Source organism: Schistocerca nitens, chromosome 10 (assembly GCF_023898315.1).
Source record: "Schistocerca nitens isolate TAMUIC-IGC-003100 chromosome 10, iqSchNite1.1, whole genome shotgun sequence".
NCBI lineage: Eukaryota > Metazoa > Arthropoda > Insecta > Orthoptera > Acrididae > Schistocerca > Schistocerca nitens.
Window position 1 is genome coordinate 197,400,397 of NC_064623.1, and position 26,991 is coordinate 197,427,387.

The window sequence follows — 26,991 nt, forward strand, 5'->3', positions numbered from 1 at the left end:
ATTTTTGCTCAATGACAATGTATCAGCTCATTCTGTACAGAACAGACATGTCGTCTCTTTCAGCTAACAAATTTTGCCTCATCCCCACATTCTCCACTTAGTGATTTTTTCCTCAGACATAGAAACCATTGGGTGGCAGTGATTTTTCAAATGGAACGGAGTCCATTTTTAGGGTGGAACATTTTCTGAACGATCAAAATGCAGACTTCTGCAACTGAGGTATCTGTCAAGGAATATGTAATTCGAAAAAAATATGTTGCATCAACCTTTCTGCCTAAACAAAACAAAAAAAAAAAAAAACCTTGTTCTATAATCAGTTCAGCACTGTAACGCAAGTAAGTTACTGTACATGCACAATTGTGTATGTACAAAATCGCTACAACAACATAGTCGAATTGTTGCTGGCTACTCTTGTGGACAGTATACAAGGATTCTCTGAATCCGAATACAGCAGATTAAGTGACAAATCAAAGAAGACTATACCATAAAGTAATTGTGTACTGTTGAAACTACGGATGTCGGAGAAGAAAATTCTGCAGACGAATGGATTCCAAGTAAGTAAGATGCTGCTGCTTCAGATGCTGAACATGTTGTTTGCACTTTCAGTGATCAATAAGTCAAAAGAGATGAGCAATAATAGTAGGAATGACACTGGTAGAGCTGATTAAGACACTAAAGCTATTGTGTCTTCTTCAGACTCTATGTGGTAAATATAGAACCAAGAAGAGTATAGTTTTTGAGGGAATAATTAGAATTTTACAACCACTTCCCCATACCATAGAGCGAATGGCAGTTCTGCTTACAAATGGCATATTCTAGAAGTTTGTGTCAGTGTTCTGTGATCCATTTTACATTTTCTAATGGCAACTCCCCCTCATTCTATCATCATCACAGATGCTGGCATGAAACTGGACTGCACAAATTTACTGGTTTCATTTCTCAATGGCTTCTTGAACCAAACTTTTTTGTCATTATGCATAGTTGACCTGCACAGTCCATTTTCTGGATTTGAAGGTGTGTGATCTTCATGGCTTAAAAAATTTCTCTGCAGAAAATCGCATTCTGTCTGCTGTCATGTGCTGTCTTTTCATTTGCATTCCTTCATTTTTGGGACAGAGCCAATGAAATTACCCTCATCAGAAATTGTTTTACAGCATATAGTAATCAAAAACAAATTAGTTTATCTATTTGTAATGTTTACAGTGTAACCACTGGTGTTTCTACGAAACAGCATATCACACCTGGCCATTGAGCTTTTCAATTTTCAGTACAAGGAATATTCTTAAATATGCATTAGTCCCTAATCATGATCATAGAAATAGAGACAGAACCTGTTGGCCTTTCAGTTCAGCACTTTGGCGTGCAGTTGTTTTGGTGGCTGTCTGCTCTACTTCACACCTGAAATGCGTGATATCACTATGGTGATGAGAGAGGGCACATGCAGAAGTCGGTCACTAACTGGAGTTTACATGGTCACTTTGTGAAAAGAATGTTGTTTCAGCTGTCTATTCCAATCTCATTGGAGATATAATAAATCTCTCTGCTTTATAATAGTTCTCTGACTCCAACCAGAAAAAAAAAGAAAAGAATTAGGAAAATGTGAATGTAACTAGCTTCTTGTGAACATACAACTTGACTGATTAATGTGTGCCACTGAATAATTTATCAACTGGGTTTCTGTATGTATCTACACGTATTGTCAGCTTTCTTATCTTGAAATTCTACTTCAGTACGAGAACCAACTGGATTTAGATGACCATTTCAAGGTCAGAAGTGTGTACTTATGTTTACCACTGAACTAGCTCAACAGCTTGACTTATTGGCAAGTTTGGTGGCTTCAAATGTGACCACTAACTAGGCTGCAGACTGAGTTAGGTTTATATCGCCAATACACATTCTCAGTCAAAGATAAGGCAACATGCTGCAAACTTACATGATGTCCAAAACCCCTGGATCAGTTCCAGCCACATTTGCCACACCAACAACAAGCTTCACAGGTATTTGCAGTGTGGGTGTTAGAAACCCCTAACTGACACTGAGAATGAGATGTGGGCAGATAGCACAGGTGGCATGGCATGTCTGTGTAGTATCAGTCTCTTTATTAAATTCTTTGGCTGCTGGAGGGGCAGTACATGGGCAGGCAGCGGCAGGGAGGATGAGATGGAGAGAGGGAAAGGAGGAGTTGTGGAAGAAATGTACATGTAGAGGTTTGAGTGTAAGGTGGTCGAAGTGTGGGAGGTGGAGGTGGAGGTAGAGGTAGAGGTAGACAGAGTGGAGGGAGGGGGGGAAATGGGGGGTATGTATGTGTCAGATGCAGATGTAGGTGCAAGCAGGGTCACAGGTAAAATGCTGGATTGGATTGTGGACAAATGTTGTGCACAGGGTGCTGCTGCTTCACCCACCTACCTCACGAAATAAAATGAGTCAAACATGTGAACGTCTTTACAGAGAAGCCTGTGTGTTGCTATTACTCTGTTGAAGGCTATCATTCTGATTTTTTTTTAAACTGTCCAAAGCATTCCAAACTACAAGTACTTTCCTTATGCTGGACTGACTATTGGGGCCTGTAACAATCCGATGCATCACAGCTTACTCAAATAAGTTTCTTTTGTGTATAATGATTCATTTATCTGGACTTGTCTCAAGGCGGTGTATTTGAATGAAATATTTAGGTAACTTTGGTAATGTTATGTGTTACCCAACATATACCTATCAATGGAATAAGGCTTGTAGGATGGTCAGAAGTTTTGTTATTTTTCATGTATGTAAACTGATAGGGATGGACACCAAACTTGTTCAAGACAGAATAGTACTTGCAGCCTCAGGACAACTCACAGCACAGTGCCTGCAGAGCATTACATTATTCTGTGCTACAGCATCCTGTCTTGAAGATGTGTGTTAGGCCAGTCAATTTTAGAACTGTCATTCAACTGTCAAACTGGGTTCACGTTATGTCAGATCAGATGTATGAACATTGTTTAAGCTATGTTACCTTGCATACAGCGATTTTAACCAAAGGTGCAATTGCAATATACCTCTGTTCACAAGACACCTTTTATTCTCTCTCTCTCTCTCTCTCTCTCTCTCTCTCTCTCTCTCTCTCTCTCTCTCTCTCTCTCTCTCTCTCTCAAACGCACACAAATGTACACCTCCCAATTGATTGCTACCTAGCAGTGAGATCTATCTTTTCCTGCTCACCTCATTTCTGATGTGCATCATAATAAAAATTTAATAGTATGCTGCACCCTACTTTCTTCAAGAGCTCAGTCAGTTTCCTGCCCTCAACCAGGTAACAGGCTGTATTCATTCTTTTGCTCAAAAATAAGGGAATTATCCAAACTGCTGTCTTTAACTCTACCTTGCTTCTTTTTATCCCCTCCAACAGAACTAAATTTTTTCTATCTCAATCTGAGCTTAAACGACAGAAGGCTTTTATCTTTGCCATTAGTTCTGTGATCTTCATGTCTTTTACGCATAACCTTCATAAGCCCTTGGCCAGGCTCACTGGGAATCTCTTGTCCTGTCCCAATACAGTTGCCCCTGCATCTGAAGAGAGTTCTGTAGTCATGTCGTCCAAAGTGTCAGGTCTTAGGTTACAGTTGGTACCTCATAACAGCCACAAATGAGAGTTGCCAGTGGAAACACAACTTGCTACATTACACAGCATCCAAAATGCACAAATGTTCTTTTATTTGATGAAACTGTGTGACATAGGTGGTCAGGGAAATCAGCCATTGTAAGGCCCTTATACTGAGAAACACATTAAATGATCCAATGTAGTAATTCTAATATGAGAGAATAAATATCTTATGGAGGGCAAACAAATGACCTAAAAAGATTTCTTATGGTCAGAGGATGGCAGAGGCACATTCTGGAAGTGAGAATAACTATAACAGAATTCAGGATTACTTTGGTCCAATTGTGGAGTATCATCCAGATCTGTAAGTTATCTTAGTCCGTTCATCCCCAGGATCATACTACGACAGCAGTAGGGGAGTCAGTGTTTACAGAAAGATATATGAGGGGTGGTCAAAAATTTTATAGCCTAAGTTAGTTACCATATTGCCTTGCACAAATACCACCAGCTACTTTTATGGCGACCCTTTCTGGGTATGCAAGTCAAATTTCGCATCTCCAGCTTTGTTAGTTTTGCCACTTGGATGTGTTTTATATCTTAGTGTAAGCAAAATGGTGAATATTGAGAGAATAAGGAACTGTGCTGTGATTGAGTATCTTCATTTGAAGGGAGTGACACCCAAGGAAATTGTGGAGGACATGTGGAATATATGTAAGGACAGTGCTCTGTCTTATGAAACAGTGAGAAACTGGGTGTCCAACTTCAAACATTCAAGAACGAGTGTTGAAGACATGACAAGCAGTGGAAGACCTATCGCCATTACCACTGATGAAACAGTGACTGTAATTCATGGTACGATTTTGTAGGATCATCGAACAACATTGCAGCACACTGAAACCACATTTGGAATCTTTCATGGGCATGATCACAACATTGTTGTTCATATTTTGGGAATGCAAAGTTTCATCTCAGTTGGTCCTGGAAGACTTGAATGCAGATCAGAGGTGGGAACATGTGCAGCATTATGAAGAAATCGTCCACCAATCTGAAGTGGATGAAGACAGCTTTCTTGCAAGGAATGTGATAATGGACAAAATGTTGGTTCACCACTTTGATTCCAAGACAAAACAGCAGTCACAACAATGGAACCATCTTTCATCCCCTACCCCAAAAAGATTCCAGGTGCAAAAATCAGCCAGTAACTTATTGGCATTGGTCTTCTGGGATGCAGAAGGGGTAAACATGGCAGATTACTTGCGAAAGTGTGCAACTATCAGTGGATCATACTATTGCACCCTCCTGCACCATTTGAGAGAAAAGATAAAGGAAAAATGTGTGGAAAATTGGCACATGGAGTTCTTTTCTATCAGGACAATGCATCAGCACACAAAGCCCTTGCAACACTGTGACGGTGGGTTTGAATTTTTACATTATCTGCCACATTCACCAGATTTGGCTCCATAAGTCTTTTCTTTTTCCAAACCTGAAAATGACCTCAAAGAACAATGATTTTACAATGATGATACAGTGAATGCTTGGTTGGATTTGAAATTAAAGAATTTTTATTTGAATGGTTTGAAGAAGTTATCTGAGTGTGCCCACATATGTATTAGTGTACATTGGTATCATATTGAAAATAAATTGATATAACCCCCTATCATAGAGTGTCCTAAGTAATTTTAAATTGGTGAAATTGAGGAACTAATTTGAAACCATGGGGGTACTTGCAAAAGAGAGCAGTAGACTCTTGTCAGGAGAATCATTTTCGTTATCATGAGTACCTTTGAGTGTGGTGGTGCAAAACGGACTTCAAAATGACACTGGTGGAAAGAGAGAAAGTCACAAAATATAATTGGACAACCAGTTAGACATGTGAAAAATTAAGAAACCGGGGGGCAATGAATTCCCTCTGAGTAATATGTAAACTCAATTTGGAGTTCCAGATGAAAATGGTGCATCTTATTTTGAAGCATAGACCGGGGTAATACGAGGGCAACAAAACCACTTGCCAACAGAAAAATGCTCCTATCTGAGCACAAAAAGGCAAATATGCTCCTGTTTAATAAACTGATTAAAAAGTGAGGTACTAGCTGCCACAGCCGGCCGAAGTGGCTGTGTGGTTCTAGGCACTGTAGTCTGGAACTGTGTGACCGCTACGGTTACAGTTTGGAATCCTGCCTCGGGCATGGATGTGTGTGATGTCCTTAGGTTAGTTAGGTTTAACTAGTTAAAAGTTCTAGGGGACTAATGACCTCAGAAGTTGAGTCCCATAGTGCTCAGAGCCATTTTTGAACTAGCTACCACATTCTACCTTCCGCACCACTTTTAAAAAGTTCCCAAAAATTTTGGTATTTGAACATATCCTTATCTTTTCACATGCACCTCACCTCTCACTCCCACAAGCTCCCCTAACTGTAACTTGCTTACACTCACTAGCCATCACACCAAGTCGCTTATACCCATCAATCATTGTCGTTTTTCTCTCTATCTCTGTAACTGTCCCCTGTGTCATAGTCATAGTTCCCTTCCTTCTGTCCTCCTGCTATTATCTCCTTTCACTGCCACTCCCTCTTACTGCTAATGTCTCATTCTATCCTTTCAATTGCAAATGTCTTCTCACTACTGTTATCTTCTCTCTTCTTTGTTGCCATTGTTGTTGACTGTCTCTGATTATCACTCATTCTCACTCATACTAATTTCTTCTTCTGTGGATTTTTCTCCTAACGGAACTGTCTTTTACTATTTTCTTTGCACTCTTCTGCCACTGTCATGTGTGTTCCACTCCCACTTTGTTCCTCTCTTTCTCTCAAACTCTCATTGTATATTTCACTTCACCCTTTCTATACCACAACCATTGTATAGTATCATCCATTATTTATTACTTTTCCAGCATTTAACTGCTGTTTCCCTTCTTTCCCTGCTATTGAAACGAATGTCACTTGTATGACAAGTATTTCATGGGTCAGTAACATTTTGAGATTTTGCTTCTGTGAAACAGAGTAAGTCAAAGGTAAATTTACACCTCAGTCCAGAATTTACATGCACAAAACTGTCATACGTGCTCAAATATTACAAGTTTAGGTTCCAGAACCCTTCTGATGACAACAGACACTTCACTTCTCCATTACTATGTCACTTTATTCACTTTGTAAACAATGTTTTTTGCCTCACACTGCATTTATGTGCGTATTTTACAAGCACAGGTAGGCTAACTTTGAAACACAGTATCTTGGAAATGGTTACAGATATCTATAAATTTTCAACTTTTTTCAGGGCTGGAATCTTAAGAATGTGTCATAAAAATTACAGCCATTTCCTGTACATAGCCGTCTTGGAATCCGTGGCTTGCATTTTATACTCGAAAATCACATTTTTGGGGTATTTCATGATAATGGACACTGATATTTGAAAACAGGAAGATGGTATTTCTAGATAAATGCATAGAGATTATATCCTTAAAACTTCAGCAGTTTGATCTTGTTAGTTATTTAATTTATCCAGAGCTGACAAACAAATGCTAAGAAACTTTTTTTGTTTTTGTTTTGGGTCTTTGCAGGAACCACAAATGATCTAACTGATGCCTCCACGAGCTGCTTCAGGCACACTGTAGACCACATTGAACACAAAAACAACCAACCTATTTGCTCCATTTTCCAAACCTGAAAAACTTGTGTAATATTTAAAAAACTGACCCTGTACTGCAGGATAGTTATAGTTACACAAATGCTTCCTAGCCCAAGGGCTATGCAAAACACTTGACCCTAACTTTCTGTCACCAATAGACCCCAAAGTCAGAGCCCTGGAAAAACCAGTTTTTATGCATTTGGGAAGCACTGGTACGACTCACAGTCATATGTATTCCAGTTGAGGTTGACCAGGCAACAGATAATGATAGCAAGGGCCACATTAACAAATGTCAATTATATTGTAAGTTTTATGGAAGGATGTGAACAAATTATTAGTCAAGGACTGAAAAGGCTGTCTGCATACAGTACAATTCAAAAACATCATTTATCAAATGCCGCAAAGAGCTGTTATATTGATACCACTGATGTATATTTAATAACTGAAATCTACTCACCAAGCACGCACGCACGCACACACACACACATTAAACTTATAAATTGATTACTATCATTGTTAAACTATAAATTATTACCCGCGAATTACATTAACTGTAAACACTCAATAGGATGTTTTATAACCCCCATTTATACTCATGTTCCATTAGTTAAATATTGGAAACTTGTGAAGGATGACATTTGAGACAAATCATTCCTAATAGAACTTGCAGGGTACAACAGTTACCCCAGGTGCCTAAAATAATTGATCTTTATATATTCATTCCTCACAATATTTTGTCCCTTCCTATTGAAGTAGACGCAAACAAAACAGTAACTTGTTATACTCATATAGCCCAAGGCAAGGAAATGATGTTAATTCATGATGCCAAATGTCAATACACAAAATGAAGCAAGCAACATTAAGTAATGATCACTTAAAAGTGATCAGAATAGCATATGCAAGCAAATATTTGTTTCTCCTCCCCTCCCCCCTCACCCCCTCCCCTTCCCACCACATACCCCACCGAACCCTAAGGCACCGTGAGATAATTTCCTAGAATTTGAAACTTATTGCTTGTCCTATCTTCCCATTGTAGGTATTATATTCCTTTCTGAGCACTGGATGAAGGCTAATGAGCTCTCATTTTTAATTTTCCAAATTATCTCGTGGCACTAGATATTGCAGAGCCACTGAAAGGGGTGGTGACTGAATAATACAGCAAACAGTCATTACTTGCAGCTACAGATCAACAGATGGAAACATTGTTCACTTTCTAAAAGTCTGTAATCTCAATTACTTATTACATTTCAAAAAGGAAAAAAAGTTATTCTGTACTTTTATTTTAATGGAAATTAGCAGTGGTGTCATATGAAGCCAGTGATTTAAGAAAAGAACTAGCAACTTTCTCAATGGAAAATACTCTAAAAGAACCTACTAGACTAACTCCAACTTTCTTTTCTTCCATTGACACTATCACTGTAAATCCCTACTCTGCCCCAGTAATAAAACTTGAGAACTTGTCAAATGGTCTCTCTGATGGCAAAGGCCTCCTGTTAGATGTAAGCCTACAATATGAAGTAAATTCCATGTCCACCTCACTCAAAATAATTCACTGGAGGTGCATTTATGATCCTGATAGTTAGCAATTATTTAAGGATTTGGTAAAACACAGTCTTTGGTAAATGTTTACCTGGAAGAAGACACTCACTCATAAAAAGGCTAAGAATTTTGTTGACACTCTGAAACTGAAAACGAAGGGTTGATAACACAATGAATATTCAGCTCCTACACAACTAAGCAAAGACTGTACAAGGAAAGAAAAAGTAACAGACACCCCAGTTTCCTTAATTATTTCAAAAAATATGAGAAAGTTCTTCAGGAACTGATATCCAAGTCAGATAAGCTCTCAGTCAACCAGTACATTAAAAATTCTATCAACACAAATAAAGCTGTGTGGAAAGTTGTCAGTGGTACTACAAGAACAAAGCCTAAACAACCACTGCCTTATTTTCTAAGTGAGAATGGGAAAGAATATCAGATTATAAAGAAATAAGCAAATTTTTTAATGCACATGCCACAAATAATGTGAGTATTCCTTCTTCAGGAATGACCAAACAACAAAAAAACCTTTTTGAAATAATGCTAAAAAAATCAGACAGGTCAATCTTATTAACATCAACGCCAGCTGCAGAGGTTATAAAAATTATCAGAGAATCAAATATCTCATGCTTTTGTGGCACTGATGGTTTGTCTGACTGTTTAATAAAAAACTGGCCACAGAAACTGCTGGATCCCTTTATGATGAAATAAACAGTTCATTAAGCAATAACTGCTTTCTGGAACTCTTCAAAATCTCAAGAGTCATTCTGAAAGTTGGCTGCTTCCCTGACTTCACGAAGGAAGCAACTGCGTCAGTTTCAATGGACATTAGAAGACAGCTAAAAAAGGCATGTGAAAAAAGGACTAAAAAAACAGTATACAAAAGTGGAGGTCTAAAACTAAAAATTAAATGGCCTTTGCCGTATTGCTTCAGTAGACAAAAAGTGAAATGCAGTTGACCACCCACAAGGCATTCGCTAAAACGGCTGATAAATCAGATGGCAAATCCACACTGGAATGTCTATTGGTAAAAAAAGGAAAGGGCATTCCAACAGGTTGTGGTGGACAGTTAAAATTTGGGCGCAATGTGTACAAAGTGGTGGGGCAGCACCACTGATCAAATGACAATGACTAAAAAGGCAGTGCCCAATTTGCAGCCGAGTTTAAATATTCTCCTCCCGGTGAGAGGGCCGAGAGGAGGTCGTCCAAGGTGTTGGGAGAGGCTTAATAAGCCTAAGGTTATTCTCATGTAGGAGGAACACTTGTGATGCCAAATGGGCACCACCTCCTGACAGACAAAAACACAGATCATTGGGGAGAACAGAGGTACTCGTGGGCTGAGGTACGAGTTTGGTTGGATGGTTGGTTTAGGGGTGGGAGAAGGACCAAACCATGTAGTCATTGGTCCCTTGGTCCTAAAAAATAAATGTCACAAGTGTGAGAGTAAAATGGACGAAACATATAACACAAAACGGAAAGAAATGAAAAGCCACAAGAACAAAGGGAAGGCAACAAATACTAAAATGTACAAGAGAGGACAATAAAACAGAAGCTAGAAACAGAAGGGAGTAAAACATGAAAGCAGATTACAGTGGCTGGCCAACCTCGAGAATAAAAAGGGAAAGCCAGCCACTCTGCAATACATTAAAACAGAGGAACAAAGGACATGCACTGAAACCTACATAGTAGTATAAAACCCACTCCCATGGATAAAACGTAGAACTAAAGCTGAGGAGGCATTGTCACCCAATACCAAAGGAAGGGTGCTGGGAAAGTTAAAATTCTACTGCAGGGTGGCTAAAAGTAGGCAGCTCAGCAAGAGGTGGACAACTGTCATTTTGGAGCCACAGTGAAACTGAGGTGGGTCTCGCGATGGAGTAGGTAACCATGCGTTAGCCACGTACAGCCAATGCGGAGCCGGCAGAGGACAACTGATTCCCTGCGAGAGGCCTCCATGGAAGACTTCCACACATTCATAGTATCCTTAGTGACACGCAGTTTATTATGTGTGCTGTTATGACATTCCATCTCCAAAAGCCAGAAAACACTGCAGTGTAAGACAGAATGCAGGTCGGTTTCAGAGTGCGGATCTCCAGAAGCAGTTTCTGCATTGCCTATTCGGCCAGCCTGTTGGCAAGTTCGTTGCTGGGGATTCTGACATGTCCTGAGATCCACACAACCACCACAGAATGGCAGGACTGTTCCACAGCACCGACGGACTCCTGAATGCACGCTACCAGAGAGTGGTCAGTGTAACACTGGGCAATTGCTTGTAGGCTGCTCAGTCAGTACACAGGAGAAATGACTCGCAAGGGCATGAGTGAATGTGCACAAGAGCATGAGACGAGGCCACCAGTTCTGCAGTGAAAACACCGCAGCCAACTGACAAGGAGTGCTGCTCAACATGTCCTCCATGAACAAATGTGAAGCCTTCGTGACCATCAGCCATTGAGCTGTTGGTGTAAACCACTTCAGGGCCCCCGATCTCAACAAGAATCGAGAGGAAGTAATGGCAGAGAGCCACAGGGTTAACGGAGTCCTTAGGGCCATGCAAAAGGTCCAGGCAAAGCTGCAGCCAAGGCATACACCATGGAGGCGTACGTGAACGGACTTCATGTAGAGATGGTAAAGGGAAGGACTGCAGTACGGAGAGAAGGGACGGTACGCGAACCACAATCATTAGCCCTGATCTGGGCCACCGATGTGGGAGATGGACTACCATGGGCAGGAAAAGGAGACAGTAATTCAGATGCTCAGAGGAACTATGAATGTGTGCTGCGTAACTGGCGAGCAGCCTCCACCAGTGCGCTCGTCACCGCACTGGTCCTAAAAGCTCCTGTTGCTAATCGAACCCCACAGTGGTGCACAGGACTGAGTAAATGCAATGCTGAAGGCACTGCTGAACCATAAACCACACCCCCATAGTCAATTCGGGATTGGACAAGGGCTGTGTAGAGCTGTAGCAGCGTACAGCAATCTGCACCCCTATTGGTGTTGCTCAGGCGACAGAGGGCATTGAGGTATTGCCAGCACTTCTGCTTAAGCTGCCGGAGATGAGAGAGCCAAGTCAATCAAGCATTGAAAACCATCCCTAGGAATTGATATGTCTCCACTACAGTGAGTGGATCATCATTAAGGTAAAATGCAGGTTCCGGATGAATGGTACAATGCCAAGTGCACGACACACGACTTTGCAACTGATAACTGGAATCCGTGGGCTAGTACCCATGACTGCACCTTGTGGATGGTTCCCTGGAGATGCTGCTCAGCAACAATAGTACTGGAGCAGCAGTACGAAAAGCAGAAGTCGTCTTCATACAGAGAAGGTGAGACGGAAGGCCCGACAGCTACTGCTAGACCATTAATGGTCACTAAAAATAGAGAGACAATACAGATCTCTGCGGGACTCCATTCTCCTGGATATGGATGGAACTCTGGGACTCACCAACATGGACATGGAAAGTATGGAGAGACAAGAAGTTTTGGATAAAAATTGGAAGTGGTCTCCAGAGACCCCACTCATAAAATGTGGTAAGGATATGATGTCGCCAAGTCGTGTAGTAACCTTTACATAAGTCAAAAAAGATGGCAATCACGTGTTGCCATCTGGAAAAGGCTGTTCGGATGGCAGACTCAATGGACACAAGATTATCAGCGGTAGAGCGACCCTGGCAGTAGCCGCCCTGACATGGAGATAGCAAGCCACGTGACTCCAGGACCCAACCCAACCGCCGACATACCATACATTCCAGCAGCTTACAAAGAACGTTGGTGAGGCTGATGGGCCAATAGCTATCCACATCAAGCTGCTCTCCTGCACTGCGATGGAAAGATGCCATCGCACCAGATCCAGTTGAAGCTGAACAGAATATGTCATTTGTAGTCTGATGAGAGATGTTTAATCATCTTGCGGTGGATACGATCAGGCCCAGGAGCTGTGTTGGGGCAATGTGCAAGAGCACTGAGGAGCTCACACTCTGTAAATGGGGCATTCTAGGAATCAATGCAGCGTGTAGTGAATGAGAGGACGTTCCCTTCCAGCCACTGTTTGAGTGTGCGAAAGGCTGGGGGGTAATTCTCTGACGCAGAGGCTCGAGCAAAGTGCTCAGGAATCGTGTCTGCATCGGTACATAACTCGCCATTTGTGGTAACACCAGGGAGAGCTGTTGGGGCCTGGTACCTGAAAAGATGTTTGACCTTTGCCCGGACTTGGAAAGGTGCCATGTGGCACCCAATGGTGCGGACATATCTCTCCCAACACTCCTGAATCCGTCATTTGGTAAGTTGGCAAACTTTGACACAAAGACGTTTAAAGGCTGTGAGGTGCTGCAGGGAAGGGTGCCGCTTATGCCACTGTAGAGCTCACTAACACTCCTTAATTGCTTCAGCGACTTCTGGCGACCACCAAGGGACTGCCTTATACTGCAGGCACTCTAAAAAGTGAGAGATCTAGTTGTCTGCCGCAGAAACAATTGTGCTAGTCACCTGCTCAACCATCATATCGATGTTGCCGTGGGGGGAGAGTTTCAGTGGTGACAGCAGAGGTGAAAGTTCTCCAGTTTGCCAAAGCCCATCTGGGCAGGCGTCCATGTGCCTGATGCTGGGGCAGTGATAAAAAAATGGGAAAGGATCACTACCACACAGGTCGTCATGTGCTCTCCAGTGGATAGATGGGAGAAGTCCTGGGCTGCAAATTGATAAATCAATGGCCGAGTAACTATCATGAGCCACAATGAACTGTGTGGCGGCCCCAGTATTTGAGAGGCACAGGTCGACTTGCGACAGTAAAGTTTCGACGTCTCTGCCTTGGCCAGTAAGCACGGTACCACCCCACAAGGGCTTATAGGCATTAAAATCTCCCAGAAGTAGGAAAGCTTTAGGGAGTTGATCAATCACTGCAGCTAATACATTTAAGGGTACTGCACCATCTGGGGGAAGATATACATTGCAGACAGTTATTTCCTGTGTTGTCCTTATTCTGACAGCCACAGCTTCAAGAGGGATTTGAAGGGGGAAGTGTTCACTACAGACCGAGTTTAGGACATAAATGCAAACTCCACCAGACACACCATTATAGTCACTATGGTTCTTGTAATATCCGTTGTAGCCATGAAGGGCAGGGGTCCACATTGCTGGGAATGAGGTTTTCTGGAGGACAATGCAGATCGCAGGTGTAAAGCTTGACAGTTGCTGTAGCCCAGCCAGGTGGTGGAAAAAGTGCCGCAATTCCACTGGAGGATGACGTCATAGTGAGAGTGGGAAGGCATGGAACATTCAATGAGGCAGTTGACACCTCAGAGTCACCTGCTGCCACTGATTTATTGCCTGAGCAGTCTATATCCATTGTGTCTGAGGGTGTTATGAGATCTAGGTCCTCAGCGGACACCAAAATCTCCACCCCATTCTCAGCCGCAGAGCTTGTAGATAGCAATTTCCTCAGTCTTTGGGATTTTCTTTTTGATTTCTCTCGCTGCTTCTTGGTTTCCTCTGGCTGGGAGTACTTCACTGGCTCAGCCTCCAGGACTGAGAATGAGTGTGAAGCACTACGACCAGTTGCTTTTGGGCTCTTCAGCCTCTGGCAGGTGACATCTTTCCCACTAGGAGAAACCTGGGAAGGGAGTGACACAAAGGTCCCTTTCCTAGTGAGAGAAGCCGAAGACTACTTACGATTCTCCAGCTCACAAGTGGGGTCGGACGTCCCTGATGGTTTGTGGGTGGGTGGGGGTGGTGGTGGGGGGGGGGGGCGGAGGGGGGAGGTTATTGCTCCCGAAGTAGATGATGCAGGAGCAACAGGGAGGGAAATTCCCCCACCATCAAGGGGGAAAATGTAGTCTTCCAGCTCTGAGAGGTGACCTGGTTTGGCGGAGCTGATGGTGCCAGAGATGTTGTAGCGGCGGCGAAAGACGATGTCATACGCAGAGGATCAAATTTTGTCTTAGCCTCAGTATAGGTGAGTTTATCCAGAGTCTTGTACTCCATGATTTTCCTTTCTTTCTTGATAATCCTGCCATCAGGCGAGCAAGTCGAATGGTGCTCTCCACAGCTGTCACAGATGGGAGGCAGGGCACATTGAGTATTGGGAAGTGATGGGTGTCCGCAGTCTCAGCATGTGATGCTGGAAATACAGCGGGAAGACATATGGCTGAACTTTTAGCACTTAAAGCACCACACTGGGAGAGTGATATAGGGCTTTACATCACACCGGTACACCATAACCTTGACCATCTCAGGCAATATATCACCCTCAAAGGCCAAGATGAAGGTACCGGTGGCAACCTGACAACCCTTCAGACCCCAGTGGACACACTGGATGAAATGTACACCTCACCCCTCTAAATTGGTGTGCAGCTCATAGTCAGACTGCAAAAGTGTCTCTGTGAAATATGATACCCTGGACCATATTTAAGGTCTTAGGGGGTGTGATGGTTACAGAAACTTCCCCCAGATTGTCACAAGTGATTAACTGCCATGACTGGGCAGAGGATGCTGTTTTGATGAAGACTAACCCAGATCTCATTTTGGACAAGCCCTCCACCTTGCTGAACTTGTCCTCTAAATGCTTGACAAAAAACTGAAGCTCCACCGTCATGAAAGATTCCCCATCAGCTCTCAAACATACAAGGTACCGGGGTGAATAAGATCTGTTGCCATCCTTAGCCTGATGTTTCTCCCATGGTGTGGCCAGGGAGGGGAATGATTTGTACTTCTGTGCGCTGAATTGAGTTCATGATCACTTGGAGACTGCTGGTGTTTGACCACCAGCAAGAGATGATGGACTATGCTTCATCGCACACCATCCGCCATGATGTGACCAGAGGCCCTCCACATGGGCGCCACCTAGCTGCAGCAAATGCTACCTGGCAGGATGGCCATTGCTGGCAGTCCCAATGCAATGCCCTAGGGAGTGGGAATATACCCCTTGGCCTATGTGGGGAGTTAACAGTGCAGGCATCAGGAGAGTGATCCCTGTGTGGTCAGGGGGGTGCAATTAACAGGATACACGGTGGTGCCACCACAATGGACTGGCTACCGTTCTGGATATCAGGTGCAAATACCTCCATGGTTATTATTGACGCAGAAATTGACACTGCGTAGTGCATGGTGGAAAACACACCCAGGAAAGTGTCCTCACCCAAGAGACTAAGAGTGGGCAGGACTGCAATGTGACAATGAGAAAGTTGGCTAAAGATCTCAATGCACAATGGACACAATGCACCTTTTAAGGTGCCTTTCCGGAATTGGCTAACTCTTCAGAAAAATTTTGAAGAATGGAGGTCAAACCCTACAGGGGACCATCACATAAATGCCGAAATGTGTGAAATCCCTTTTAGTCACTTCGTATAACAGGCATGAATACCTCAGGCTATTCTAGCCTCTCGACCCACAGCGTGTGCGGCGTGGACGGTGGGCGGGGGGAGGGGGGGGGGGGGTCTGAGCACTGCAGCCTGGCAGACCAACATCACCAGGGACTCACAGAAAAGAGACATTGGCTCCTTTAAGAGTGAGCAAGTGACAGTTTCCCTGTACCCTCCGCACTAAGGAATGAGCAGTGTACAGTGCGCAAAGACGCTGGAGGGAGCTGGTATAAACAGAGGAGGGTGGTTCAATTGGTAACCCAAGAAGTACCATTGAGGGCATGGAGGACATTGAGGAACAGCATACAGCGGGCTGCCAGATAAGAGGCATGGGAGGACCAAGAGTGTTTCCTAATGTGCGTGAGCCTCAGGAATTTCTTAGTGTCAATGAATGGAAGGGTAACAGGCCCAAGATGTAGAGATGGTGGGAGAAACCATTTGTGCAACCAGAAATTCATACAGATGGGTTTTGTCAGTGGAAAAGTGAAAGCCATTGGTGATGTTCAGGAGTGAAGATGATAAAGACAGCACTGAAGATGTTGCTCAGTTAGACAGGTCCATGGAGAACTGCGAAAGATCACAAAATCATTGACAGAAAGGGAGTAGGAGATGCCTGGTGGGAGACAGGCTATTATAGCATTAATGGCGATAGTAAAGAGGATGACACTCAGGACGGAACCCTGAGGAACACCATTTTCCTGAATATTGGTGTCCAACAAGGCACAACACTCATGCAACTTGAAAACTCAGTGTTTTAAAAATGCGCAAAGAAAACACGAAATCCACACTGTGCATCTGTGGGTACATGGCGAGACTCTAGCCACCACACCAGCTGGGCATGAATCATATGTTCTATTACCTTGCAAATGCAGCTGGTAAGGGAGATGGGGTGGTAGCTAGAATGAAGGTTTCTGTCCTTACCGGGCTTGGGTATGATGGTGGCTTCATGACAGCATCCTGGAAATGTGCCCTCAGCCCAGATGCGGTTGTATGTGTTTAGCAAAAAGCACTTGCCTGCAAGAGAGAGGTGCCGCAACATCTGAATGTGGATAGAGTCTGGCCCTGGGGCGGAGGACTGAGATGAACTGAGAGCATGATCCAGCTCCCTAATAGTGAATGCGTCATTATAGCACTCATGATTTGGAGAAGGGAAGGGTATTGCCTGAGCCTACGATGACATTGGCACCTACTGTCAGACCAGTAATGGGGGAACGTATCTTGGTTCCTGAGAGCCATCAGAAGCTGGCCTACACTACAGGGGAATGTGTGGAACTGTTAAAGGAACTAGTGAATGATATCCTGCTAGCTAGTTTGCTATCCTGAAAAACTCGATACTTTGCACACAACTATTTACAATAAATACAGTTTTCCAGGGTAGAGTGGCACATCTCCATGCACAAATTGTATTGACAGGAAGAAGAGGTTTAGTTGATGAAGAAGATCAGCCAAGAGGGCACCTCTTGGATGGGTTCTGTGAGAACCCCAAAAGGGGTGCTGCCCATTAATGCCCCCAAGAAGCAGAAATTGGTGAGGTACCTGCCCAATAAGCTGAAGGAAGTCTGCCCTGGTGACATCGAAGGACGGAGGTACATAAATGGTACAGAGGGAGAAAGTCAGGTGTGGAAGGAAAAGGCAAATGGCAACAGCTTGAAGATGGGTAGTCAGGGAGACAGGATGGCTGTGTAGGTAATCCCGTATGAGCAGCATGACACCCCCATTAGATGGGATGCTAATGTCAGGGGGAAGATCAAAATGGATCGATAAGTAATGTGGAAGCTCGAAGCCATCTTGAGGGTGAAATTTTGTTTCCTAAAGGCAGAGTTGAAGGGGATGCTCTGATGCCAGAAGCAGCCATAAATCCTCTCTGTGGGACTGAAGGCTGCAAACTTTCCATTGGAGGACAGTCATGAGGTCAAAGGACGTAGGGGTGTCAACTCGGCGGCTGCCGAGGGACAGCTGGTGTGGAGGTGTTACTACAGGGCACAGAAGCAGAAGTATCCTGCTCCACATGTTCCACAGAAGCATTGGAATGCTTGTGAGGTCAGTCTGTGGAGTCCAGTGCCGAAAAATGGTCAGTGGTGTGCACCAGAGAGACATAGGCCTTCCAGGCTACGTGATCACCTGGCGACACTGTGAAGCAGGATCTTTGAGTGGGTGAAGGAGAAGACTGTTTGCCCTTAATGCACTTCTTCAAGCCCTTCTGGTCAAAGGAAGACTTGGGTGTTGTTTGGCAGGAGGGAGAAAGTTAGCCTTCTTGGGAGTACCCCACCTGTCCTTTTCTGCCTGCCAGTTGAATGGTGGGTAGCTTTGCCCCTTTAGGTGAGAGTTTAATGGTTAGTTGCTCAGTGGTTTGGGGGGGGGGGGTGGGGGGGGGGAATGTGATGCTACCTTGATATTGAGTGGCTTCACAATATCAGAGCCAAATTTGGGGTTGCATGTCTGCGTGACCACGTCCTTCATGGAGCGAGGGGGGTAACAACAATGGAACAATAGATGCCAGACAGGAGAACACAGGGTTTGCAACTAGCCAGTAACTTGTGAGCTAGTGGGTAAGGCACTTTTTCCTTTACCCATATCTCCTGAACAGCCCACTCGTATAGATAAATGGGACAATCCCAGGACGAGGCGGCATGGCCACCTTAGCACACAGCGGGGAGGATGAGGCAGACATTTGCCCTTGTGTGCATCCATGCCACAAGTTATACCTTTGGCTTGGTCTTGACAAGATGTTTGAGTATGTTTAAACAATGTCACTGATAGCAGTGCATTGGATTCGCAATGTTCAGCCGGACTGTGATAATTTCAGAGCCTGCTTTAATCTAGGACTGCAGCACCACCCTATCAAAGGTGAGTAAAATAGTGTGGGTGGTCAGCACAGAGGAATCTACCTCTTTCATTACACTATGGACAGCAATGACACCCTGATCAGAGAAGTAAGTCAGCCTCGGTTAGACCGTCAAGCAGCTTGGTGTAAATGACACCATGGGAAGAATTCAAAGTTCTATGTGCCTTGACATGAACAGGGTAGCCATGGAGAAGCGAGGCAGCAAGCAGTTGTTGTGCTTGAGAATCAGAAGCTGTCTCCAAAAGCAAAGTGCTATTTCATAAATGAGAGCAGGATTTCAGAGAGCCAGCAATGGCATTAACACCTTTCTGAATAATAAACGGATTGACTGGGGCGAAGGACCAACTGTCTTCAGTATGTGATATGACAAGGAACCGCAGTGCAGTCTGAAGGATCTGTAGATCAGTAGCCTCAATAAGTTTACGTTTCCTCAATGTCAATTGAGTGGATGATTGACTCATCATGAGGATATCCCAGATGATTTCCAGTATCTCCAATGGCATGCTCCTTCCAACTGGGGGACCCATTCACAAGGGGGCTCACCTACCTTAGGTGATTGTTCACACATCAGGTCACACCTACTGAACAACTGATGGAGGGACCAATTGCAAGTCAGGAAAGTTACAGCTCAGGCAGTCCCCTCCCTGGGCCTTGCCTGTACCTGGGGGTATGTGCAAAACCTACCTGTTGACCCGAGGCTGGGAATTATGCATTACCCAGTCACCTTTTGTGTGTCAGACACTTGGGCCAGCCTTCAGAAGTGCACAGGGAGGAAGAAGAAGAAGAAAAGGATCCTCTAATGCTGAAGTGGAGGAACTAGAGGGGGAAGGGAACAAATAAAAGGGAGTTTAAAATAAAGTCAAGAGCATTCACAGGTCAGCGACAGAATGCAGAATGTTCCCAGTACTACCCCAGACATGTTCCCCAATGGACGAGAAGAAGAACAGGAAGAGGATAGAAATACAGCATAGAAGGGAAAAGTGTTGCAAAGGTTGGGGCCCCATGCTATCCATGCACGAACCCGCCAAGGAGTGGCAAGCCCCCTGAGGGGGTTTTTCATTTCCGTTTAGAGTTGCAGGCTATAAATGTGTGGAGGTACAATAGTGAATCACTGTCCTAAAAGAGAAATGATCAAATATAAACCTGCTGAAGACATTTCAGAGAGAATAGGGAAGAATTGTTTGGAAGAACACCTATTAGATATGAAGTATGTAGTAGTGATGTAACATCTGAAATAAACAATGTGTGAAGGCAATATTTAGGGGATGTATAGAGAAGTGAACCACCGATGTTTATGTCAAGAATAGGCAAGAGATGAAAATAAGTGGTTTTAAAAGACTTGAATGTATTCATATTGAAATCACAATAATCCTGTACTGTATATGGGTACTGTGTGTTATTCATGATAAGAGAATGATAAATGTTTGTAGATTTATGTATTGAAGATGATTACATGCAAATCAGATTAAACAATTATTTTTATGTTCAAGATAAAAGATTGCATTTTATAATATGTTAATGTATTGAATGACTATGATTAACTGAAAAAGATGAATTCATTATGCATAATGGTAAATTTATATGGTGAAAGATTTAGGGTTACTGGAAAGAGATGAATTAAATGTATAGAGAGGTTAATCCGTATATTAAAGGATTTATAGAGCAATTAAAAATTAATTATGTAATGAAGATAAAATGTGTGTGTGTGTGTGTGTGTGTGTGTGTGTGTGTGTGTGTGTGTGTGTGTGTGTGTGTGTGTGTGTGTGTGTGTGTGTGTCCTACATAAAACTGACAGAAATATTTTTGGAGTCCAAGAACAGACTACAAGACTTTCACTCAAGGGACAAGTATTGCAAATGATTTACATTAGGTACCTTGAGTAGTTTCAAAGAATAATATGGCATAATGTGTACATGCAGAAGTGAAACTTTATGTCAACCAGGTTGCTGAGAAACTGTTCTTTGGCTAAGGACAGCAAGACTACATGGCAATAAATAGTGAAGCTGGGATGGAAGAAGATCAGGTGATATATGCAGCATGCAATCCATAGGTGTCATATTTGGGAGCCAATATAAACACTGCAACATGCATTGTGAGGTATTCAAATGACTGCTTGCCTTAGACACAGGAACTGCTATGCTCTGCTTCAGGAGTGGGGCTTACTTTCTCACAGCACTTAGATGCACAGGGTAGAAACAGGATTGTACAATATTGAAGATGTTTAAGTAATGGGAATTCTTGATTTTATCACAGAATAGTTATTTATTCAGCAATTTCAAACTTGTACCTTTGGTAGTAATTGGCCTCAGCTATAAAACACTTGTACCAGCAGTTTATCCAATCTGCAAACTTCTTATGGAATTCACTTTCTGTTGTGTCGTTCAGCTCCTTCAGCAATTCTGTTTTTACCTCATAGTGGCAAAACAACATCCTTACACAGTTCTCATCAGCCTCAGGAATAGAAAAACACTGCAGTGGCTATGACTGGAAAATACCCTACCTGAGTCAACACCACAATTTTGTGGCAAGAAAAAACAAAACCGTTAACAGGCATTGACGTGCAAGTGGGAAAATTATCATGATGCAATTTCCGTGACTAGTTTTGCCACAGTTCTGGTCATTTTCTGTGTATTGCTTCACACCAATGGGGCTTAACTTGTGGGTAGTATTACTTACTGACTGTACAACCATGAAGCAGGAACTCTTGATGCAATATCCCATTTTAATCCAAGAAAAGAGTGGGGGAACTCTTACATGAGATTAAATTTTTAGAATTTTTTTCAGTCTTGGCTCTTCAGGCAGTTTTCTTTGCTGGGCCTCAGTTCCTCAGTTTCATTATCCATTATACCTTTCTTTGGAAGTTCTGGATCATTGCTGAACCAATTCAACAATTATTGAGCAGTGTTACACAATTTCTTTTTGGTCAAAATTCAACAACTTCACAGAAAAACTTAGTTCCTACAGGTTTCATGCCCAAAACATTCAAAAAATTTGCTTGGAATGGGTCAAAGGATATGCCAACATCATCAGCAAACTCTCAGATTTTCCAGAACCATTTTGTTTGCTTCCTTCACACTGTCATCAGTTATTGGTGTGGTTGGGCATCCAGGGTGGTCATTGTCTTCAATACCTTCAACCCTCTTTGAAACATTTAAATCACTTTTAAATTCTTTCCTATTTGGTAGTAGATTTGCAAAAACCCACATGCAACATTTTGTTGTACTTCATTCTGTTTTAAAACTAATTTTAATGCAAATTCATTTATCCATCTTTCGTCGATTACTAGAAAATATGTATCACTTTTTCAGCTGTCAACAAGAAACTAAATATTCAAAACAGCTGAAAATTCAAAACTACATCATGAACTGTGTGTATTAACAAGATAAAAGATGAAAATACGATGTATAAAGCCTACAAAATTAAGAAATTCCCACTGTTTGATCACACCTTATACAATGTCATTGTGTTATTACCTCATTGGATTAATCCCAGTTTATCATACACAGCTGTCTGGCATTAGATATTTTGTTCAAAATTTCCTTATCATTTTGCAGCAAGTTCCCTAGCTGGAAACCATCCAGCTTGTAATTTTAGACACCAATGCTATGAGTTGGAAGAGCCAACTACACAAATGCAAATTAACATTAGTCAGCTCTGATCCTGATCAACTTGCAGGATGCTAAAGAAAACACAAATACCTGGTTATCTTCCTAATTATTCAGCATTTCCTAATTTCCCATTTGTAAACTTTTTTAATTTTCAGACATCATTACACAAATGAGTCAGTTAATTGTAGGATTAAGAAAAATTAACAAATAAAAAGTTGAACAGGAGAAAGACAGCAAGGTCTAAATACAAACATTTCTAAAAAGTACAGCTGCTTATGATATATGTAATTATTGGAATACTTACAATTACGAACATCATGAAGTTCGCCGACCAGCTGGCAGGTGTTGCCACCACTGAGCCTGACCTGACTGCAGCTCTGACCCACTCTTGATGTCACAGCTGCAGTCAGGTATTTTGTTTTGTTTCTGCCAATGTATCTAATGAACATCACAAAGAGAATTAGATGTGTACATTACTTTACTGTAAATGACATGCAAGAAAAGAAAATAATAGGAAAATTTAAGTACAAAATACTTCACTGAAACTTAATAATCATGAAACTTGGGTTGAGAACTGCAGCACTTTCAAATCTCCTGCTTCAGGGTACATAAATAACAGAAATGAGTACCTCTGCTCTGTGGGACGAACAGGAGCCCAACGTATGGACAATGTTTTGGTTATTTTTCACTGGGTTCCCTTCTGAGTGATGAAGGAGGTACTCTTTCAACTCAATAGTGAAGGATGTCCACAGAACACCAATTATCCTCCTAGCTGTAAATATACCACATTCTCACAGCCACTGTTTTTGGCATATGAAAATGGTATGTGGTGTCATAATTATGACAGGGACTGACAATGACATGCTCTTCTCAGTTTGTGTGTACCATGTAGTCAGAGATTTGAAAGTGGTTCAGTCTAGGAACTCATTTTATGTCCAAATGGTAACACCTTGGGTATGGGTTCATTATAAAAATTTATCTACAATTTCAGCACTTTATCTGTAGTGCATGGCACCCAGAAACACATAAGAGAAGAGAATACTTTCCACTGGCTCCAGAGCTCTTGTTGTTTCTCCAGTACAAATGCTTTCCCCACAATTGTGGCATTGAATATTGGAGGTGCAATTTCACCTCAGTAACCACAAAATATTAGAAATTTTAGGACATGCATCTTTTCTCCATTGGTTCCTACAAATCTCTTTTAGTACCTGGTTAAGATCATAAATATAAACAAGCTGAAAGTATGACATCAGTGTAAATTGTTTTTAGATTCCCAGATTTTCCAAGCATCTACATTATTTCCTATCGGTCCCATAATAACCCCAGTTCTCTCTCTTTCATAACATTACAATTTTTGCACTTTTCAACCACTACCACCAGTTTCAACATCAATTTGCATGTTGATTTACATGGAAATCAAATTCTCTTCCTGCTCATGCTCAACCAGTAGGTTAACGCATAACAAAACTCTATAGTTGGTTTCAGAATGTTATTCTATTTGGGTTCATTTAGAAATACATTTGACATATTTAGAGCAGCTCTCAAAATGGTTCTATAAGATTTCATTACCCAATTGCTGAAGACAGAGTTGTATCTGGAGCATATTATACCTAGTAACTAATGTTTTCTGGTCTGGTCAGTGTTTCAGTCTTGCAAGTGATTTTAAAATCACACAAATGAATGTGCAGTAGAATCTGCCATAAGCTGATCCAGCCATTTTTGACTAGTTTTGTTGCTTTCCGACACGAGTACAAATTTTGTAAATATTATGAGTTCTACATATTTAAGTGATGTATAATGTTTCATAGGTATTTGGAAGAAATTTTTCATTCTTCAGCAACAGAGGCCTGTGGTGAATATAATTAATAAGTTTTTAAAATATATTACATAGCAGGCAGACTTGTCTGCCCACACATCATCAGCTGCATGCCGTCTTTTACCTCGACACAGAAGGCGGACTATTACTGTAGCAATATTTGCAAACAAACAGTTTCTTTCATGTCTAAAAATTTTTCCTGCCTAGAAAATAGAAATCTGTGTTAGTTGCCAAAAGCTTCTGTTTCACAGTATTTTTTACTTTTAACTAATTTTTGATAATGCTACTTCCTAAAATGGCATCTCTTACTTATTATTGGTGTGTAGTAGATTATTAATGTAAAACAGACTATCAAATACATTATTAACAAGATTTCTCAATTACAACACTTAAATTTGAATAGGACATTTCTTCATATGTACATCAACACAAGACACTTTGGAACAGTTTTTCACATTTCGAGCACTCTTACTTCTGTGGAGTAATTTTTGTAATTTCATAAGACTGAAATACACACAGTGAATTTGATAACAGCAAAATGGCTTAGAAAATTCTGGAAATATTTGCCCCTCCTCTAAACTGTGATCATTCATCAAAAATAGCATTTCAGTATGTTTTTCCTCGTAAAGGCAAGTCATTTAACATACAAAACAAAATGCAAGAATCATTTGATTAGTGTGTAATAATTTCACAAGATGCTGATTTATGAGTTATCTACACTTTTCATTTGGTTTGTCACAATGTTTACCAAATTACTTGACTTTTCAAGTGCATCTTTATTCCATTTGAAATTCTCATGCAATTTTGCACATTTATGAAACCTTCTGGAATTTATGAATTAATAGCTTATGACTGTTCTATGATGACTGCAATTCATCATGTATGGCTGAAAAAGCATACACAACTTAGACAGTACATGTTTATCTGCTTCACAATAAACAAGCTATTAACATAATGAGAGTCAGATGAATCTCATTGGTCCACTATCTGGTTTACTGGGATTCATGATGTGTGAGCATGGAATGAGATGCACATATCACTAGGAGTTTGACAGGACATTTTGGCCTGAACTGCTTTCACATCTGGGCAATTTGCCTCCACATCTGGCCTGACCTACTTTCATATCCATGCAACTGACCCACACAGTCATAAGAAATGTTATGCAATCTTATAGTTCAAGTGCTCAAGTGCATATAATACCACAAACTGTTTCTAAGCTCTTGAGCCTCAACGTTCCAGGTTTGAGATCCAGCATGTGGTCTTGTCTTAATTATCATGTAATTTAATCAAAAATTTGCATTTCTTTTGTGTTACTTGATTAATTAATTAATTAAATTAATTAATTAATTAATTAATTAATTAATACAAAAATTTGGTATCAAGTAAAACATTTTAATTGTCTCTTTCATGTGTAAAATACTGTGATATATTTATCCCCATTTGGGGTATGTGTTGCCTATTTGGGGCCCATAGACCCATAGTGTTTGACCATAAAGCTATGTCACCATGCACAAATAGTTTAATTTTCTCCAAAAGCATTCAGTTTTGGCAAGAAAATAGAGGCTAACAGTTTGTGTGTAAAGGAGATCTCCGGCAGTTTATAGTTCATGTTCCAGAGGTTGCTGAGAGCTGTAATCTCACACACATATTTCATCTATGAGATGCTTCCTCTTTGAGAATGGTCACATCAGAACTGATATCAGTGAGCATGATGCAGTTGTGACTACAATTATTACGAAAGTACAAAGGACCACTCTAACTAACAGAAAGATACATATGTTAAGTAAATTAGGAAGAAAAAAAAATCAGTAATGTTTCAGCTCAATGAGGAACTTTAACTTTCAGCACAGGTCAGGAAGATGTAGATAAACTATTGCTCAAGTTTGAAAGAATTGTTGGCCACACACTAGATGGGTATGTACCTAATAGAACAGTGCATAATGGGAGAGAGCTTCCATGGCATACAGTCCACTGCAAAGAAACTTCGAAAGAAACTTTGAAAGAAACAGAGATGACCGCATAATAGAAGTAAAACAAAGCAATGGACTATAGGTAGAGAGATGATGAATGGACATTTGACAGTCAAGATAGCAATGCAATATGTCTTCGATGACTTCCATATAAGAATATTATCAAATGATATGTCACAAAATGCCCAAAATAATTCTGGTCGTATGTAAAGGCTGTTGCTAGTATCAAAGCTAGTGTCCAGTATCTAGCAAATGAGCCAAGAACTGAAATTCAGGTTAGCAAAGCAGAAGCTGAAATGCTGAACTACATTTTCAACTGTTCCTTTACAAAGGAAAACCAATGAGAACTGTCCAATTTAATCATCATACCACTGAAAACAAGAATGAAATAATTATTCATGTCAGTGGTGTTGAGGAACAGCTGACACCATTACTGCTGAACAAAGCTCCAATGGAATTCCTGCAAGATTCTATACTGACTTTGTGATTGAGTTAGGACTTGTTTTCACTATAGTCTATCATAGATCCTTTGAACAAAAAAATAGTGCCCAGTTCTTGGAAAAAGGCACTGGTCACACCCATCTACAAGAAGGGTAGTAAAAGTCACCCACAAAGAAGCTACTGTCACATATCCTTCACATTGATTTATTGTTGAAA